Source organism: Bos indicus, chromosome 1, assembly GCF_029378745.1.
Source record: "Bos indicus isolate NIAB-ARS_2022 breed Sahiwal x Tharparkar chromosome 1, NIAB-ARS_B.indTharparkar_mat_pri_1.0, whole genome shotgun sequence".
NCBI lineage: Eukaryota > Metazoa > Chordata > Mammalia > Artiodactyla > Bovidae > Bos > Bos indicus.
In genome coordinates, this window is record NC_091760.1 from 30,353,380 (window position 1) to 30,374,003 (window position 20,624).

General features: G+C 37.5%; 1 long non-coding RNA gene across 2 annotated transcripts in view; it reads left to right on the forward strand.

Moving 5' to 3' along the window:
- The window catches only part of LOC109563864 (uncharacterized), a 95,432-nt gene that overhangs the window by 47,569 nt on the left and 27,239 nt on the right, over positions 1-20,624 (forward strand). For both annotated transcript variants that reach the window (XR_011565883.1, XR_011565885.1), the window contains one exon: positions 1,103-20,529. This is a non-coding gene — a long non-coding RNA (uncharacterized lncRNA). The remainder of the gene's footprint in view (positions 1-1,102; positions 20,530-20,624) is intronic.

Sequence of the window (20,624 nt, forward strand, 5' to 3'; positions counted from 1 at the left end):
ATTCTTCTTGACATACTGGTTGTTCAGAAGTGTATTGTTTAATCTCCACACATTTGTTAATTTTCCAGTTTTCTTTCTGTTATTGATTTCTAGTTTCATGCTGTTGTTTTTGGAAAAGATAGTTGGTACAAATTTAATCTTCTTACATTTACTAAGGCTATTTTTGTGATATAACATATGATCTATCCTGGAGAACATTTCATGTGTATTGAGAAGAATATATATTTTGCAGCTGTTGAGTGAAATGTTTTTCACATGTCTGTCAGGTACATTTAGTCTAAGGTGCAGTTCTTATCCAGTGTTTCCTTGTTGATTTATTATCTATATGATTTATCGGATATTGTTCTCTCCTACTTTTACAGTTTTGTTTTCTATTTCTCTCTTTAGATCTGTTAATATTTCCTGTTAATATTTAAGTACCTTAATGTTGGGTGCATATATATTTACAATTGTTATATTTTTGATGAATTGATCCTTTATCATTATATAACAATTTTCTTTGCCTCTACTTAACCATATTTAAAGTCTATTTGTCTGATATAAGTATAGCTAACCCTGCTCTCTTATAGTTTTAAATTGCACAGAATACATTTTCTGTCTCTTTTCTTGAGCCTATGAGTGTCCTTAAAGTGAATCCCTTGTAGGCAGCAAAGAGTCTGATTCTATTTCTTAATCTATTTAGCTACTCTATACTCTTTGATTGTATCGGATAAGGCGATGGCAACCCTCTCCAGTACTCTTGCCTGGAAAATCCCATGGATGGAGGAGCCTGGTAGGCTGCAGTCCATGGGTTCGCGAAGAGTCGGCCATGACTGAGCGACTTCACTTTCAGTTTTCACTTTCATGCATTGGAGAAGGAAATGGCAACCCATTCCAGTGTTCTTGCCTGGAGAATCCCAGGGACAGGGGAGCCTGGTGAGCTGCTGTCTATGGGGCCGCAGAGAGTCGGACACGACTGAAGCGACTTAGCAGCAGTAGCAGCAGCATACTCTTTGATTGAATAACTTAATCCATTTATATTTAAAGTAATTATTGATACATATGGACTTACATATGACATCTTATTAATTCATTACTGTTTTGTGGTTCTCTTGTTTTTTAGTTCTTTTGCTGTCTTTCTTTGTGAACTGATAATTTTCCACAGTGGTATATTTGACTCCAAGCTGAAGCTCCAATACTTTGGCCTCCTGATGCAAACAGCTGACTCATTGGAAAAGACCCTGATGCTGGGAAAGATTGAAGGCAGAAGGAGAAGAGGTGACAGAGTATGAGATGATTGGATGGCATCACTGATTCAATGAACATGAACTTGGGCAAACTCCGAGGGATGGGGAGGAACAGGGAGGCCTGGCATCCTGCAGTCCATGGGGTCACCAAGACTTGATGACTGAACAACAACACATTTGACTTCCTTCTCTTTATCTTTTGTGTATCTGCTGAGATGGAAAAAATTCCTTATATGTGTAGAATTTTCTTTTTTTCTCTTGCTGCTTTAAAAATTCTCTCTTAGTCTTTGGTTTCAAACAGTTGTAGTATAATGTGTTTTGGAGAAGATTATTTGGAAGTGACGTATTGTCTTCATGATATTGGATGTCCAAATCTCTCCCCAGACTTGGGACATTCTCAGCCATTGTTTCTTTTCTTCTGAGACTCTAATAACAAATTGTTTTGTTTTAATGAGCATCTCATAATTCACATAGGCTTTATCCATTCTTTTTTGCTCTTTATTTATTTATTTTTTGCTCCTCTGACTGGATAATATCAAATGACCTGTCTACAAATTTACAAGTTCTTACTTCTGCTTGATTGAGTCTGCTATTGAAGTTACTTTAAATATGCAGTTCAATCATTATATTCTTCAACTCTAGGACTTTTGTTTTGTTTTTTAAATAAATTTCTATTCTTTTTCTTGAACCTCTCATTATGTTCATGCATTGTTTTCCTAATGTCATATAGTTGTCTCCTTTTTTTCTATAGTTCACTGATTTTGTTTAAAAGGATTATCCTGAGTTCTTTGCCAGACTATTCATTGATCTCCATTTCTTTAGGGCTAGTCATTGAAGTTTTATTAGTTTCCTTTGGTGATGTTATGTTTCCTTGATTATTCATGATCCAATGGGTTTATATTTGCATCTGCACATTTAATAAATTAGGTACCTCTTCTAGTCTTTACAGACTGTCTTTGGAAGGCAAAACCCTTCACCAATCAACCTACGTAGAGATTCTGGTTAATGTTCACAGGTGGGCTTGCTGCTGGCATCCTTGGATAAGCAGATTTGCTGCTTGGATCAGCAAATAGGGGGGCTGGTAGTTAGGTACATAGCCACCAGCCTGATGCCTAAGTCTGCAGAAGTGGGCCTGGAGCCTAGATTCACTGGGGCTAGTCTGGTGATTGAATCTGTAGTGATAGGCCTGAGAAACGGGTTTGCATGTACAGCCTGAATCTTGAGTCCATATGGGCCAAATAGGTGCCAGGGATCTGGGATAGGACTAGTGTCTGGTTCCGTGAGAGCCAGTCTAGTACTAGGATGGGCCAGGAGTCTGGTTTCATAGGAGCTGTCCTGAAGACCACAGAGGTCAATCTGTTGCTAGGGTGAACCTGGATCCTGGGACTATGAAACTCAGCCTATAACCTAGGGCTTCAGCCTATAAACTCAGAGGTCAGCCTGGAGTTTGTGTCTATGGGGGCTGGTCTGGCTCTGGGGCAGGCCAGGGAACTGAATCCTTGGAAGCTGGTCTTGAGGCTGGTCTCAAGCCATCTTATTTATTTCCATGCTGCACTTAGGTGCTGTAATCTGTCACCTGGAATTCTAGCTCTTTTGACAATATTTTTTAGTTCACTTTTGCGCACAAATAGTTGCTCAAATTTGATGTTACTGGGGGCAGATGAACACTAAAATTCCTTTGCTGCCATTATGCTGATATTCTCAACAAGAGATTTAACCATGTTCTTGTTTGCAAGAATTTTCATTAGTCATTGCCACAGTGGGAGTCCAAATACCATAAAACCATTCAAAAAGCTAATGTTCTATTATGTCACATTAAAACAGTAACTGTGGAAACTAAATTCAGGACAATGGCTCTATGGTTGGACTGGGGCACATCCGGAACACTGCTTTTATTTCTGAATAACCCTAAAGAAGGATGCTGATAAATCAGAAGAATCCAGAGGTGCAATCAGGGTAGTAAAGTGTCTGCAAAGCATTTCAAAACCAAAGTTATCACTACAAACTGGGGAGGTTCAGCCTTAAAATAAAAGACAGAACCAAAATTTCAAAATGTATAGTCATGACACAGTAGTAATTTTCAAATTCTTGAGAGTTTCAAGTCGAATCTTATTGTCTCCTCAGATAAAAATAATAGGAGGAAGATTACTACAAGTTGGGGAGATTACCACATTACTGCTAAATGATAAAGATATATTTTCTGAGAGTAAACCATCTAACAAGGAATGTGCTGAGCCATCTTTTCAGATAACACTGCCACTGTATAAATCTTTGCTGCAGGAAAAGAAAGGGAGTCTTTAATTCTAAAGATTCAAGACCCGGGACATAGATGCTCCTTAATAGGATCTATGTAATGAGTGAATGAATTCTACTATGTTCACGTATTCTCTGAGTTAAAATTTTTGTACTGTTAGAATATATGCATGCTAATTGTGAGATTCCCCTCAAACCGGTTTCTAGTTGTATTACCTTATGTGGGTAGGCAGGATAAAGCATCCAGCTGGCTAGGAAATAAATACATGCAGACTACTCATGAAAGACCACTGCAGATACCTCATTCTTAGTGAGGCAACCTGGGGGCTAAAGACAGTACAATGCTTAAAGCAAGTCTAGAGGATGTTTTACCTCTTGGAGGCCAGTACTCCCATATATCCATTATGGAGGTTATGGCTCATGAAAGAGTATAAAAATGATGATTTTTCCTTCTAGTCTCTGATGGATGTGAAGCACAAGCTTAAGTTGCTGCATCTAGTCTCAGAAATTGATTCAAAGGGTTACTTATGCTTTCAAGACATAATCCTCTGAAACAGTTCTAGCATCAGTTTTTGCTATTGTGAGCTGTCTATTATTTGGTTTTCTGTCAACCAGACAAGATGTCAAGTCATGTTTCCTTGCTTCAGATTGCTGCATATTATCTATCCCCTGGTGAACCTCTTTTCCCCATGTTCATATTTAAGTAGGAACAGAGGTGAATACATAAAGTTGAATGCCTGAATTGTTTTTAAAAGGCCAATTCAGAATATTTTTAAAAGTATTTTAGTGTGTCAAATGTGAATTGACACACAGTATTTTGCTCAGAGCAACCTGGAAAATCTTCAGAATATGAACTTTTTATATAACTTAGGAACTAACAATTCAAAAAAGTAAATCTGACTGTTTTGTAATGAATGTTTTTGGAAGCACATTTGAAATCTATTCTTTACCCAACAAGCTTGGATATGCACATCTTGGGCATTATCTTTTCTTTACTTGGCAAGCATAGCTGCATACAACATTTCCACTTGTCTAAAGAGTATTTTTTGTTGGTAAAACTTTCCTCACTTTTTAGTAAGAGAGTAGTGTTTTCTTTTGAAAAGAAATTCTAAAGGGGTTTTAAGCTGCTTTGTTATAATGCTAGAGTTTATCATTAGTGCTCATTATCTCTGTGTTTGGCAAGGATGTGTTTATGTTTAGGATAAATAATTGTATTTATTCAAATATAGTTTTGACATTTACTTAAGAATAGCCAACTCTTAATTTCTGAGTAATGTAGAAAAACCTATCATGGGTTAGCCAAGTAATGTACTGGAATATGTAGATTAGGCAGTTACAGTAATTAACATATGCAGCTTTCAAAGTAGAAACTTAATGTTCTGCAGTTTTGTTTAGCTATAACTAGAAAGTGCTGAAATTTCAAGCGTAGTTATAACCATCAGTGTTTTATATATATAGTGAAATAGATTTATATTCAAAAGAATACAAAAGCAATGACAAATATAATAGGAAAAACAGCTCTTTAAAAAAATTGCTATTTATCTACTTTGTTTGCTTATTTTGTACACAGCTGCTGGTGGGATTTGATGAGTGAGGAAGTAGGAGGATGGGTGACATCATTGTTACCTGAGACACTGAGGTGGCTATACAGCTCCTTGTGAATGAAGAAACAGGGACCTAGGAAATAAGGTAGCTGCAAGAGAAACAATGATCTGGGTGTGAACGGAAGGAAAGAGAGAATAAGAAGGAAAAAAGACATTATGAGTCACTGAATATTCAGCCCTAAAAAACCAAGAGCATTATCCCATGTTTCATTTATATAAAATTCTGGAAAATACAGCTGTAAACTGCAGTGATAGAAAACAGGTGAGTTATTTCCTGGGGCTGGAAACAGGGAATGATGACTGCCTCGGGCTGGACACAGAGGGATGGACACAAGAAAAACTGGAAATGGTTTGTATTTTAAGTGTTGGTAAAACACTGTATGTAATTTGTAAAGCTCATAGAAATATATAAACTTAAAATAGATGCATTTTATGATGTAAATGACCTCTTTGTAAGATCAGATCAGATCAGTCACTCAGTCGTGTCCGACTCTTTGCGACCCCATGAATTGCAGCATGCCAGGCCTCCCTGTCCATCACCAACTCCCGGAGTTCACTCAGACTCACGTCCATTGAGTCAGTGATGCCATCCAGCCATCTCATCCTCTGTCATCCCCTTCTCCTCTTGCCCTCAGTCCCTCCCAGCATCAGAGTCTTTTCCAATGAGTCAGTTCTTCGCATGAGGTGGCCAAAGTACTGGAGTTTCAGCTTTAGCATCAGTCCTTCCAAAGAAATCCCAGGGCTGATCTCCTTCAGAATGGACTGGTTGGATCTCCTTGCAGTCCAAGGGACTCTCAAGAGTCTTCTCCAACACCACAGTTCAAAAGCATCAATTCTTTGGTGCTCAGCCTTCTTCATAGTCCAACTCTCACATCCATACATGACCACAGGAAAAACCATAGCCTTGACTAGACGAACCTTTGTTGGCAAAGTAATGTCTCTGCTTTTGAATATGCTATCTAGGTTGGTCATAACTTTCCTTCCAAGGAGTAAGCATCTTTTACTTTCATGGCTGCAGTCACCATCTGTAGTGATTTTGGAGCCCAGAAAAATAGTCTGACACTGTTTCCACTGTTTCCCCATCTATTTCCCATGAAGTGATGGGACTGGATGCCATGATCTTCGTTTTCTGAATGTTGAGCTTTAAGCCAACCTTTTCATTCTCCACTTTCACTTTTGTAAACTTGATATTAAAATGTAAAATTATCAAACTCAAAAGAAAAACCATTGAGTATCTATTATGTGCCTATTATGAGTATCTGTTAAGTCTTCTACACAATACTAGCTACTTTATGATTATGAATTTATTTCATACTAATATCAACCCTTTGAAGTAGATTGCATTCTCCCCAATTTGTAGATAAGAAAATCAAAACTCAGGATGTTTAGGAAACTCACCAGGATTATATAGCTAAATGGAAATTTAAGGTTAGTTTTGATGCCTATGAAGCATCTTAATAGGAATGGTGAGAAGGAAATTGGTTATACAGTTGGGAATTAGGGAGGGGGTAAAGGCTGAAGGTAGAAATTTGGGAACTATCTGATTAGAGGTCATAATTATGTACTGTGTCTTGATGAAAGCACCTAACACAGCAGAGGTAGAGAGGAAACCAGGAACTGTAGCTCTCTCATTTAGTTCTCATAATGATGAAGCCATTCTGTGTAAGTGTAATCTTGGCTTGACTGCATGAGAGTTCTTATTATAAATATGTGGAAAATTTCATGTTTTGAATGTGTCAGTGTCCCCCTCCTCCCCTTCCTTTTTTCCTGTTAAAGAGAGTAAAAAGTAGGTGAATTGCAGCCCAATTTGTGTTTGGGAGATGTGATGGTTGATGGTCGGCAGAGGACTCCAACACGAGGTTTCATGTTACATAATTATTTTCACTGTGGGATGGGTAATAATTGATAGTAAATGCAAAATTAAAAGATAAGGCAAAAGATGAGGGGAAATAAAAGTTACACAGAACAGGGTATGATTATCAAGGCATAAACATAGTCAAAAGAAAAAAAGACTTATTGGATAAAAGTTTAAGAACACATTGATAACTCAGTATATAAGAAAAATTTTCTAGAATGTTGCATTACTTTTAGTAGGACAAAGAGGAATCAAGAAGTAAACCATCTCTTCTCAGTATCTATGAGACTCTATTATAGCTATGTCTCCCAGACTAGTCTCTCCACTTGATCAAATAAGTTGAAAAATAAAGGAGGAAATAGAGAAGACCAAGTTTTTGTCTTATTAGGGCAAATTAATGACAATGACATCATCTTGAATATGAGGATAATCAATATTGTATTTGAAAGGTTAAATTAAGGAAGTTATTAAGTAATTATTCTCCATATTAATAGAAAGATGGTCTTACATTACCTGAGTCAGAGTCAAGTTTAAAAAAAAAGACTTTCTAAGAGACATTAGGGAAAACTGTGGCACCCAGTTTTTAATAGGCAGATTCTTAAGTGTCCCAGTGTGACACGTTAGATAGAGTTATATTTGTCTGCCTAATTTCCCTTGCCCTTGTCCATCTTTGAGTGTCCCCACACTTAGGTGTTTTCCCCAGATCCTTTATTCTGTGTCTCGATTTTGCTCATATTGCCTATCAACTAATTTCTTCTAAGAAGCTGACTTTTAGGTTATTAGAAACGGGGACAGTGAATGGAAAGAGTATTGGAGCAGAAGACAGCTGTCGCATGTTTCCAGTCCTGACTCACATTAATTTTATGTGCCTTGGTTTTATTAAGCACACACTAAGAGAGGTATATTAGACTCTCTAAGGTTAAACAAGGTTTTTAGAGTCATTCCAGCTCTAAGAGATTCAACTTCACTCTTTTCATTATGAACATGTTCTGCAGCTATTTGCCTTTAGTAGTAAATTGTTAGAACTTCTGTTGACAAGGAGTGCAATATAAAGTTCCTTGGAAAAATAGTATAGAAAACATTGTTGAGACTGTCAGAGGAATTCTGTAGGGATTCTGCTGTGAAGGCCAGCCCATAGCATAGTGTCACCTTTTACGTTCTTTCTTTCTTAATTTTCCAGACTCGTCCATTCTGCTTGCTAAGGGCATCTCATTCATCCTCACTTTCCTTCCTGCTGCTATTGCCCTTGTTAGGTTTCTTTCTCACTTAGATGACAATATATTACTTTAAAAAATTCTGGTCTCCATTTAAAACATCTTCAATACATTTGCTGTTCCTAGTGAATGATTTTCCTAAATGAGGGTTCTTTCTCATGACATACCTCTCCTCAAAAAGTTTTGAGGCCTCCTCATCGTCTACAAAGTCCAGACTTCTTACTAAGACAATTAAGGCCCTAGACAGTCATTCCAACCCCTGATTCATGATCCCAGTTCTACTGCTACCTTCGTCCACCCACTGGTCTCCGAATGTGTCATGATTTGGTACCCACCCTGCTTTAGGTGGTGGTGTTCCCTCTGTCTGTATTGTTCTTTCTCCCTTTTCATTTCTTTCTGTCAAAATCCTATGTATCTTTAAAATCGTAACTCAGCCACCTCTTCTGTTAAGACATTTTATGGCTTTATCTTTCATAACACTTTATTTTTATGTCCATTGTAGAGTAGGATTCATTCATTTATTATAGTTTGAGTCTCCCAAAAGACTGTTGAACTCCCTAAGGTGGAATTTAAGAGTATTATTCATCTCTGAATTCCACAAAGTGCTTACCTATGCAGATAAATATTCAACACATGTATTTTTGGACTGAATTCTCCTAAAGAATGGAAAAGTTGGAGTAGGAAGATAAAGTCACTTGATTGACATGTGCTGTGATGTTGATAGTTCCGGGGAGAGTAAAATGCAGCTTAAGTGGGGCAAAGGGTTTACAAGAATGCAATAGCACATGCAGAAATGAGGGAAAGTGGGATGAGTAGAGAAGAATCCAACCAGTCGGGAGATAGCCAGTTAATGATTCCAGGATCCACCAAGGGTTTATAAAAGGCAAGCAAAAATTCAAGTAGATGACTTGAGGATGCTAACATTTTCTGTACAAAGACACATTAGCTGTGTAGGCAAGATAGTAATTTTAACTGGCTGGGCACTGGCGCTGAGAAGCTTTCAGTTTCTAAATATGTTCAGGGATGTCTCCTGCTGAAGGAGAGAAGGAGATGAGATTCACTGGGGCTTTAGGGGAAAACAGTTTAGTGTGAAAAGATGATTTTTCAAATAATATAAGAAAAAAAATGACTGAGGAAACTGTGGTATCCTTCTACACAATTTAAGGAAAGTGGTGTGTCTCAGTTAGGCCAACATGCTCATGTCTGAGGCTCTCCATGCTGTTGATAACATGCAGACTGGTAGTCTGGTGTATGTCTTCTGAGTTTCAAACCTCCCCCTAGTAATAGTTCTAGGATTCCTTGTATTCAGTGAGTATTTAGAGAGGCAAAATTTCAGAACAATTTACTATTTTCTTGTACTACATTGATGGAATGCTGGGTTCTGAGTAGCAGCTTGCCTTATCATTCACTCAAGAAATATTGAGTGCCTATCATGTGTTGGATGAACAAAATCATACACAGGTCCACTTTGATCAAGTGTAGAGTGTAGTAAGAAAGGCACCCATATCCAGAAACTAAATGTATAATTTCAAAGTGTGATAAATGTCTAGAAACACAGTGTCATGCAAATATTCTAATCTCATCTGATAATAGCAGTGCTGGCTCATCATTTAGTAACTTTATTGAATACTTGTGTTCTTAGGAAATTACCTAATACCTTGTTGCTTCAGTTTCCCTTTTGGTAAAATGGGAAAAATATCACCAGTTTCATAGGTGGCTTAGACTGGCATGTGGCATAGGATAAACATTCAATACATTTTATCTGTTTGCTATTCTTGTTGTTAGTGTGTTGTTGTTACTATTTTAGTGAACTGGAGCTCTAGTTCTGTTAGTTACTCTCTTTTTATAAAATCTAAATGGGTTAAGGAGCCCTGTTCTGTTATCTATTCTCCTTTTGAGCAGTTTCCGTGGTTTGGTGATGCACACAAATCCAGAATAAGTAGCACAAAAATGGCGGAATTTGATACATTAATTACATCCTGATGATTTATTTCATAAAATAACAACAGCAAGAGAAAATCATCTTGGTTATGTGCTCTCACTCTTTCATTCATCCCTACACCCATTCGTATATTAAGCATTTCTTGATGAAATAAAGCTAGTGCTAGAGGAATGAAAAATTAGCATCAATTCTGGATCAGACTCCCAGTCTGGTAGGAGTGACAGACAAGTACAGAAATAGTTACAATGAAGCCAAAGAAGTCATATAATTGAGAAGGGTTCCAAGTAGAGCTAAGGCACAATGGATCACTTCCACTAAAGTTGGGGAGATGAGAGAAAGCAAATGACAAAGCAGAGAGGAAGCCCTGCTGTCCTTTTCCTTATCTTACACATATAGGTTACAAGAAACAAATTTCATTATAATTCTCATGCACAGGATATATGCTAGAGAGCTATGAAGATTTCTTATGGTAATCAAAGTGCAGTTTTATCAAGGAAATAAATGTAACAATGACCATATTTTCAACTTTTGATTGACTGTAGCAATCACATACAGTGAGTCTTGGCAAGCTTACACTATAACATTCATTCAGTTTATCAGTAAGCCTCTCTATCCCTTGTCTCATCAAAAAAACTAATGATATTATAATGTCCTTGGTTTTACACATTATTTCCCTTGGACTACCCTCCTGCTCCTTATTTTATTCTTATTTTTCCCTCTTACCTCCCATCCTTCTGTCAGTTTTTAACAAAGGATAGAAGAATGTCCGTTTAAAAAATACTCTGGGATTTCAGGTCACAGGATTTGGAAAAAACAGGCAGAAGTAACCATTTATATATAGCAAGAGAAATTGATGGCAATTTTTGGTCTGTTATAGGAGGAAAGGGGAAGAAAGAAAAGATATGAACAGAGAAGTTTTGAGAGCAGAGAAAAAACAATTTAAGCAGTTTCTGATGCATAATTCTCTTTCAGTTCAGTTCAGTCGCTCACTCCTAACTGACTCTTTGTGACCCCCATGGACGGCAGCACACCAGGCTTCCCTGTCCATCACTAACTCCCGGAGCTTACTTAAACTCATGTCCATTAGGTCAGTGATGCGATCCAACCATCTCATCCTCTGTCATCCCCTTCTCCTCCTGCCTTCAATCTTTCCTAGCATCAGGGTCTTTTCAAATGAGTCAGCTTTTCACATCAGGTGGCCACAGTATTGGAGTTTCAGTTTTAGCATCAGTCCTTCCAATGAATATTCAGGACTGATTTCCTTTGAGATTGACTGGTTGAATCTCCTTGCTGTCCAAAGGACTCTCAAAAGTCTTCTCTAAGACTACAGTTCAAAAGCATCAGTTCTTCAGCACTCAGCTTTTTTTATAGTCCAACTCTCACATCCATACATGGCTACTGGAAAAACCGTAGCTTTGGCTAGACATACCTTTGTTGGCAAAGTAATGTCTCTGCTTTTTAATATGCTGTGTAGGCAGGTCATAGATTTTCTTCCAAAAAGCAAGTGTCTTTTAATTTCACGTCTGTAGTCACCATCTGCAGTGATTTTGGAGCCCAAGAAAATAAAGTCTCTCACTGTTTCCATTGTTTCCCCATCTATTGCCATAAAGTGATGGGATCAGATGCCATGATCTTAGTTTTCTGAATGTTGAGTTTTAAGCCAGCTTTTTCACTCTCCTCTTTCACTTTAATCGAGAGGCTCTTTAGTTCCTCTTCACTTTCTGCCATAAGGGTGGTGTCATCTGCATATCTGAGGTTATTGATATTTCTCCCATCAATCTTTATTCCAGCTTCTCCTTCATCTAGCCTGGCATTTCACATGATGTACTCTGCACATAAGTTAAATAAGCAGAGTGGCAATATAGAGCCTTGATGTACTCCTTTCCCAATTTGGAACCAGTCTGTTTTTCCATGTCCAGTTCTAACTTTTGCTTCTTGGCCTGCATACAGATTTCTCAGGAGGCAAATCAGGTGGTCTGATATTCCTATCTCTTTCAGAATTTTCCACAGCTTGTGGTGATCCAGACAGTCAAAGGCTTTGGCATAGTCAATAAAGCAGAAGTAGATGTTTCTCTGGAACTCTCTTGCTTTTTCGATGATCCAGCGGATGTTGGCAATTTGATCTCTGGTTCCTCTACGTTTTCTAAATCCACTTGAACACGTGGAATTTAACAGTTCATGTACTGTTAAAGCCTGGCTTGGAGAATTTTGAGTATTACTTTGCTAGTGTGTGAGATGAGTGCAATTGTGCAGTAGTTTGAACATTCTTTGGCATTGCCTTTCTTTGGGATTGGAACGAAAACTGACTGACATTTTCCAGTCCTTTGGCCACTGCTGAGTTTTCCAAATTTGCTGGCATATTGAGTGCAGCACTTTCAGAGCATCATCTTTTAGGATTTGAAATAGCTCAACTGGATTTCCATTACCTCCTCTAGCTTTGTTCGTAGTGATGCTTCCTAAGGCCCACTTGACTTTGCATTCCAGGATGTCTGGCTCTAGGTGAGTGATCACACCATTGTGGTTATCTGGGTCATGAAAATCTTTTTTTGTACGGTTCTTCTGTGTATTCTTGCTGCCTCTTCTTAATATCTTCTGCTTCTGTTAGGTCTGTACCATTTCTATCCTTTATTGTTCCCATCTTTGCATGAAATATTTATTTGGTATCTCTGATTTTCTTGAAGAGATCTCTAGTCTTTCCCATTCTATTTTTTCCTCTATTTCTTTGCATTCATGGCTGAGGAAGGCTTTCTTATCTCTCCTTGCTATTTTTTGGAACTCTGCATTCAAATGGGTAGGTATAGCTTTCCTTTTCTCTTTTGCCTTTCACTTCTCTTCTTTTCTCAGCTATTTGTAGGGGCTTCTCAGACAACCATTTTGCCTTTTTACATTTCTTTTCTTGCGGAAGGTCTTGATCACTGCCTCTTGTACAATATCATGAACCTCCATCCATAGTTCTTCATGCACTCTGTCTATCAGAGCTAATCTCTTGAATCTATTTGTCACTTCCACTGTATAATTGTAAAAGATTTAATTTAGATCATACCTGAATGGTCTTGTGGTTTTCCCTACTTTTTTCAATTTAAGTCTGAATTTGGCAAAAAGGAGTTCATGATCTGAGCCACAGTCAGCTCCTGGTCTTGTTTTTGCTGACTGTATAGAGCTTCTCCATCTTATGCTAAGAATATAATCAATATGATTTTGGTATTGACCATCTGGTGATGTGCATGTGTAGAATCTTCTCTTGTGTGTTTGGAAGACAGTGTTTGCTATGACCAGTGCATTCTCTTGGCAAAACTCTGTTCTTTACATCCACTTTATAAAATTTCTAACTCCAGGAGGTGAGTTGACAGTAGAAAGCTAATATTTGTCAACTGACAAAGAGCTGGGTTTCACCAGTGCAGATTTATTTCACAGGTAAATATTTTGTATTTAAAAAGTAGTTGTACTCAATTTTATATTTAAAAGCTTCATTACCTGGTGGGAAAGTGTAAAAGTAATTATTTAACAAATGGAGAAGGGCAAAGTAAAGTAGCTGGTAACATGGAAAAGAAAGGCACAGGCCCTGAAAGAAAAATGTAATATTATACCACCAAATTATAGAAATCAGTCTGTGATTTGTTAAATTTAACATAGATGGAAAGGATGACTATATGAATATCCTTTATATCCAGAAACAGAATGAAATGAAAAGTAGGCAAAACAATGATAGCATGTGTTTTACTTTGTGATAAGTTACCAAGTTACCATAAATGTCTATGGCAGCAGTCAAACACCTTTCCAGAAAAAGTTCACAGAAAAGGAAGCACACAGTAATGTCGATTTACTGAAAGAGTCATGGAAAAAGACCTTTAGGTGGGATGACAGTGGTGGGGGAAACATATGGGTCAGCTGTAGACACAAAACCAATCAAATCAAAAGAAGAGAATGCAGATAAGTTGAAAAGAGAAGACAAGAACACAAATGTACCTGGGGAAGCAGAAAATAATTAATTGAATAAATGCCAGGAGGATAAAAGAATATGAAACCAACAGGAAGAAGCAAAATGAGAAATTGTGGGAAAAACTACATGTATCACAATTTTTCTGATTTTCTGCCAGGTCATAGCTGTTCCTTCCTGGGCCACCAGTCATGTAGCATCAGAAGTTAGCTCTTGGTCAGCATTGAATAAAGGTCAACTGAATAAGTCTTGATATGCTATTCATCTAGCATTTGGGGAAAATGTAAATAGGAAAATGTAGGAAGACATTTCCCTATAAAATATTCATAAAAGTTCTTAGAGTTTAAAAAAACAAAGGATTCTGAAAGAATGAACACTGAAGAACTAGAACCACTAGAAAATGGAAATGGAAACATGGGCAAAGGAAGATTTTCAGCAATTATTTTCATCAGTTTTGTTTCATAAGAATATGTCATAATTTTCAAATTCATAGATTAATAAAGATTTTCTCAAAACTAAAAATGGGCTAAATTGTTATTTACATATTGTTGAGATGGAATTTTATTAATGCTATAGGACCAATTAATTGGTCAAGTAATGAATGAATATATTCCTTTCTCCTACTTTCTTCTGTGAAAGAGATAGAAGACAGTTGAGCATGAAACTAAATCAAATGAGCTATGTAAATTCTTCAAATTGTTTATTTCTTTTGTGAAGACAATGCATAGAGAATTTGAAGAATTTTGTGTTTTCATCTTTTCCAGCTCTAGCTCCTCCCCGTTTGTAACTGTATCTGTTCTGTTAGAAATCCAATAGTTGTTAAAATGAAGATTGCAAAATTCTAGTAACAGATATTATTTTTTTAAAATATTCATTTATTTATTTTTGACTCCCACGGGGTCTTTGTTGCTACATATGGGCTTTCTCTAGTTGTGGTGAGCAGGGGTTACTATTCCTTGTGGTGTGCAGAATAGTGTGCAACTACTGCTTGTTCATCACGCTGGCTTCTGCTGTTGCTGAGCATAGGCTCTAGGAGCAAGGGCTTCAGCAGTTGTGGTGCATGAGTACTTAGTTCAACAACTTCAGTAGTTGCTCTAAGGCATGTGGAATCTTCCCAGATGAGAAATCGAACCCATGTCCTTTGTATTGGCAGGTGGATTCCTATCCACTGTACCATCAGGGAAGTCCCCAATACCTGCAGTTACAGATATTCTGATCCTGTAGCAAGGGTTATATTTATTTTTATTTTTAAAATGTGTATTATGTCTTTTAACATTAGTCATTTTAATATGTTTTGTACTGGAGGTGTCTAATCAATCAGGCAGTTGTATATATTCTGGATGGAGGTAAAATCTGGGGGTTTATAAGCATAAAGTTGTTCACTTAAGTCTTAGAAATGGATTAGATTGCCCAGAGGCTATTATTATTATTAAAACACAGAGATAAAAGAAAAGGGCTCATAGCTGAGCTGTGATGCACTTCAAATTTTAACATCCAAGAGGAAGAGTCTGGGCTGGCAAACAGTGCTGTGGATGAGCAGCCACAGAGAGAAAACATAAAAGGAGGACATCCTGATGTCAGGACCCCAAATTGAGAATGTTCTCAGAAATAAACAGGAATCACATTTCCTGCCCCTCCACCCATGTGCACTACAGTCCCCAGGCAGGCAGTAGCATCCCAGCCCCTCAGCCTCAAGCCCGACCTATGCTCAGGGTAGTCAATGGATCATTGGGCCACCCACCTGTGCAAGCTTGGGCTCCCTAAGTCTTTCACTTCTTCCTACATATCAGGAACCCACGACACTTCACAAGTGTGCCCCAAGTGTTCAAACCATGGTAGCCAGCCCCATGACCCACATTTAAAATAAGCATCTTCCAGGGCAGTGATTGGTACTTTTTCTGTAAAGGACCAGATAGTAAATATTTTAGGCTTTTTATGTTAGAAAGTCTGTATTGCAATTCCTTAATTCTACAAAAGCAGTTATAGACAATATGTAAAATGGGCATGGTAGTGTGCCAATAAAACTTTTCTTTTAACAAAAATAAGTGGCAGAGTGGATTTGGTCAATGGCCACTGGTTTTCCCACCCTCACTATCAAGATTCTTTTTAAATGGCCTTAGAAGACACCACCCTTGTGGCAGAAAGTGAAGAGGAACTAAAAAGCCTCATGATGAAAGTGAAAGAGGAGACTGAAAAAGTTGGCTTAAAGCTCAACATTCAGAAAACGAAGATCATGGCATCCGGTCCCACCACTTCATGGGAAATAGATGGGGAAACAATGGAAACAGTGTCAGACTTCATTTTTTTGGGGCTCCAAAATCACTGCAGATAGTGATTGCAGCCATGAAATTAAAAGACACTTTCTCCTTGGAAGGAAAGTTATGACCAACCTAGATAGCATATTCAAAAGCAGAGACATTACGTTGCTAACAAAGGTCCGTCTAGTCAAGGCTATTGTTTTTCCTGTGGTCATGTATGGATGTGAGAGTTGGACTGTGAAGAAGGCTGAGCACCGAAGAATTGATGCTTTTGAACTGTGGTGTTGGAGAAGACTCTTGAGAGTCCCTTGGACTGCAAGGAGATCCAACCAGTCCATTCTGAAGGAGATCAGCCCTGGGTGTTCTTTGGAAGGACTGATGCTAAAGCTGAAACTCCAGTACTTTGGCCACCTCATGCGAAGAGTTGACTCATTGGAAAAGACTCTAATGCTGAGAGGGATTGGGGGCAGGAGGAGAAGGGGACGACAGAGGATGAGATGGCTGGATGGCATCACTGACTCAATGGACGTGAGTCTGAGTGAACTCCGGGAGTTGGTGATGGACAGGGAGGCCTGGCATGCTGGGATTCATGGGGTCACAAAGAGTCGGACACGACTGAGAGACTGAACTGAACTGAACTGAGAAGATATTTTAAGGACATACACATTTACATACAATATTTTCATTTAACATAGCTCTCATAATTGGTTTAAAAATTCAGGGCAGGGAGATGTTAAAAAATGTCTTCGTTCCTTTAACAAGGGAGTTTTACATCAGGAACTGGAAAACTTAATTGTATGTGTAATAATGTAATTAAGGGGCTTTAGTATACTAACTGTCAGCACTGAGCTATTACCACAATAGCCCGCTGTTTTGATGAAATGTCAATGGTGAAATACTGCATTAAGAAATGTCCCTGGCAACTTGATGGCAAAATGTCAGTGATAAGATGCTGCATGGAGAAATGGTCCTACAATGAAATGTTGCATAACAAGATGCCCTTATGATGGCATGGTCGATGAAATGTCACCATGACAAAGGAAAATACACATACACATAAACACACACCAAGAAATGACTTGGCTACTTGGCTGCCTAATTACTTTCAATCTAATTTAAATTGATAGAAAGCCTTTTAACTTTTTAAATCAGAGAGTGCTAGCACATTTAAATGCCAAAAAGATTTTTTTCCCTTTTCTTCCTGGGCCACTGCAGGTGGCCTCTTTCATCTCTGTGCTTCTCACTCTGCAGAATGTTGCCTGAGCAGGTGATCCTGGCATCTCTGAGTCAAGAGAGCTAGTTCAATCGCCTGCTTTGCGTTCCCCACCTTTCCCACCTCCTTCCCAGTTGGAACAGTAAGTTCTCTGTGAAAGCTCCTGCAAATGATGACAGGAAGAAGAGTTCTCAGGAAAGCAACTGAGCTTTAATGTGAGTAAAACTGTTCCAAATGTAAAACACATTTGAAAATCTAAATGTGTGCCCCCCGAAACCACATCAATAGCACCTTTAATGATCTTCAGAACCAGCCTTTTCTCTTCCAGTCAGTGGGAAGATTGTTTCAAATCTGTTTGTGCCTGAAGCACTTTTGATTGTGACAGTCTTCTCATTCATGGGCTAAACATGGCGTCCCACTGGAAGTGCCACCCAGGTTCACAGCAATACAGTATGATATGAAAGCATAAACAGAAGTCGGAACTGCATTTCTCCTCTGAGATAACAAGTACAACTAGATTTTCAGACCACCTATTATGCTATAAAAAATAAAAGGGAAGGGAAAATAAGACCTACTTTATGTCAGCTGCCTGGTTCGTGGGAATGAAACTTACCAGGTCAATATGGAGCCCTTTAAATGACTTCTATAGACAGTATCTTAATCCTAGCTTCTAGCCAATTGTTAAAATTTTTCATAAGATAAAAGCAGAGATATTAACATCCATCTGAAGTGCTTTCTGCTTTTTTGTGTGTTGGCTAATCAAAATTGATTAAATAATGAATCGTTTCACAACCTGACTTACTTTTTCCCTTTTGCTTTGAATACCTGAGTAAAATATAGAGCTCAGCCACACCTAGTGTTTAGGCTTCCCAACATACAGATTAAGACTTTGGATTCTTGTAACCCTATTTTTCACAGTAATGAGCTGGCTGGATAAAATAACACTGGTTTTCTGTATAGATATACTCCACCCTCATTATAGAACTATTTCAAAAGCCAAGGATATTGAAAGTTATAACAGTAATGTCAGCCCTCATGATTAAATCATGAGGCACATGAGTTTTTCGTTTAAATTTGATGTTCTCATGATCTCAATATTTTTCATGCAAATCTTGTTATTTCTGCATCCTTTCACACTCCAGCTTAAATTGCTTGTCAATCGCCGTGCTTTTCTTGAGTGCAGCACTTCTGAGCTTCTCCAATACGATTTTCTACATCTATTTATATCTACTTCTTTAGTATATTTTCCTTTAAAGAAGACATTGGTATAGCATTCCAAATCACATTTAATAAAGTCTTTTGAATTGGGAACAGTGACTTTAGAGGCCAAAGGAGATGAGGCAAGAGGACTGGTTTGGCTAAGGGGTGGGGGTAAGGAGGAACTATAGGTTAAGAGAGGAAGAACCCTTTTTATATTTTAACATTTGTAACATTTTTTTTTTTTTTTACAGTATAACTGGAGTGTTACACTAGGGATTGATTTGAACAAGGGCAAAACTGCAGCCTAACAGAGAGAAACACCATTAATTGGAAGATCATTACAAAGTTAGGTAACAAAAAATGCCTTCATAAAATAACCATTGAAATGTCAAGGCATCCTAATTTTCCAGAACTTACAAGCCTTCAATTTACAGTTTTTCAGCCAAATGTTTTCTCTTTAGTGAATACTATTTCAGATGTCCATAACGTTTCCTGGTTACAGCATCCATTTTGACCTTAGAAACAGAAGGAAAGAGAACGAGTCACAAATACACTTCCATCAGGTCAGTACGCTTTCTCTTTCTGAATTTACAAGACTTGCACTATAGGTATCTACAATTGCACAGACAAGTTTTAGCACCTTTATGAAGTCCCCTAGTGCTCCATCTTATTTTTTCATACAGAGGAACATATTGCCACGTATCTTGTAAAATCAGCTAATGTGCTTGCACGGAACTGGGATGTCACTGGTGCAACAAGACATGCAGTAATGTGCGCTCATGAAGTTGAGGACACTTCTAATTGATTTGCCATACCACTGTTCTCCTTGAAATATTGCTTAAGGAAAAAAAAAATTTGAATAATCTCACACTGTTTTAGGGATTCCTGATGTTTGCTAATGAATACACCACGCAGCTTTATATTTCAAACGTGTTCTCGAATGTGTAACCTACTTATTGCTTTTTCTATGCATTTTTATATTCCAGAGGATCCTCCAGTGACAGAACATTTTCAATCATTACTTCTCTTTGGTGGAATCAATTACCTCCTGATAGATTCCCTTTCCAAGCTTAAAATTGCATTTAAAAACTCATCTCTTTTCTGAATTCTAATTGGATGTACTTTGAACTCTAGATTCTTTTAGTGAATATTTGTTTATAAACCTTTCTATGATTTAAAGGGCTTATTAACACACATAAGCTGAGTGTATAATCAACATATGATACATAATTCCTTTGGAAATTTACGTTCATTAAACAAAGTTTTTATTTATTCTCAAAGGAAAGACTAAAAGAATACTGAAAAAGTAAAAATTGATAAGTAATAATATATTTTAAACCTACTTTGTTCTGTCTACATAATTTTTTTAAAGTCCTATTTGAGGACATGGAAAATAGTATTGCCTATAATTATCTACCTTTTACATACAGAATCATACATAGTGGCTCATTTATATTCTTTATATTAAAAGCAGCCCATCAACTTCTCAATGTTTATTGTTTTGCAAGCATACTAATCTGCAATATAACCAGGAGAAGAGAAAGTAAGTAAAACATACCTTTAAATAAATATACTACTATGCGTAAAACTTTTATTGACAGCTGTCATGTACAAAGCATTTTGTCTTATGATATTTGTTTTTTTATAATAATCCAATGAGATGGGAATTTTTAAGCTTGTTTTTCAGATGGGGAATAAAGGAATGGAGCTAAAATTATCTGTTGGAATTTGCATAATTAATTAGCAACAGAGTTGGGATCTAAACCTAGATATAGCTTACTCCAAAGCTATTCACTCTGTTTCTCATATGGCACCATATCTCTCAAGGTAAGTGGTAAAATGTCCTTGGTTGCAAATATTTTCAATTTGACCTATAAAAGAAAATTTTAGGGCTTCACTTAGAACTACATTTTTGATTTAAA